We start from the raw sequence: 1,262 nt of genomic DNA on the forward strand, positions 1-1,262 counted from the left end.
TGGTGGAAATAAATCCTTAATTCACCGACATAGAGAAAAAAATACTTTTTTCAATGGAGTCTGGTGGCCTCCAACGTTGGTGCATTTGTATGTGTTGATATAATAACCTGGGACCTGTTAGCTTTATCCAGTCTGAAGCCATCTGTTTACCATCCACTGTTTTCTTGGTGCTTTTTAACTCATTAATTTTTAAGTCATTGGACCACAGGAGATATCAGAGAAACAATGTAGAATTCAGATACTTTGAAATGTTCAGATTTGGACCTAAATAAAGCAACAACACTAGTACACACCCACATTCACAGGTCCTCAGATGGTGGGGTTAGTTACTCTTTTAGGTCACAAATAGTCTCGGTTTGAGGAACTGAAAGCTGCTTGTTACCAACCTGCAACAGCAAAAACACATTTCACATCCACCTCTGGAGTTTCACATTGTTTATCTGCAACTGAAATCATTCGGGATCACAGACCTGCAGTCAGTTTTATCTTATTTAAACAGGTTTCTGAAGACTTTCTTTTTAAAACATTTCAGCATTAAGAGAACCTGTTTACTAAGATCATATAAAAGATATAAAAGATTCCTGAATCTCCAATTTTGGGAATTTCCCTGCTTACAAATGACTGGAAGAAGAAAAGAAACATCAAAAACAGAGAATATATCAAAGAATAAAGAACGTAAGAAATGTAAATATAATATAAATGTAGTTGAGGTAAAAACACATAATTTTTGACTGAAGTTTGGTGGAAGTTTCCCAAAATGGAAACACTCATTCCAGAAACTGTAAAAAATGCAGAGGAAGGTTTTGAAGTTTCAACCAACAACTGAAGCTCCGACAAACATGAAGAGACATGATGATCCATCTATCACCGTCTCACACACACACACACACACACACACACACACACGCCCTCCTTCAGCCAGTAAGTCTGCGTTTCTAAAAATAAAGGACTCGCCCTCTGAGACTCTGGGGAAGCACAGTCACTCCCTGCTGGAGAGGCTTTTTGGTGGCTGGAGGTTTTAGACATTTCCCCTCAGACCATACATGGAGTCCTGACTGCAGGAGGAGGAGGAGATGAAGGGTGAGGAGTCCTGAGAAAAACACAAACATTAACATGAAAATAACAGCTGCTGTCTGAGTCTGCAGAGACATTTTCTACATAGAAACGTTTAAAGAGATTTTAAAGACTGTTTTTGATGTTGATCTCTCAACTCTTGAATTTAAAGGTACAATGTATAATTTCTGCCACTAGAGGCTCTCTCA

The sequence above is a fragment of the Morone saxatilis genome, unplaced genomic scaffold (genome assembly GCF_004916995.1).
Source record: "Morone saxatilis isolate NCDOM2014 unplaced genomic scaffold, NCSU_SB_2.0 Contig23, whole genome shotgun sequence".
Classification (NCBI taxonomy): Eukaryota; Metazoa; Chordata; class Actinopteri; family Moronidae; genus Morone; species Morone saxatilis.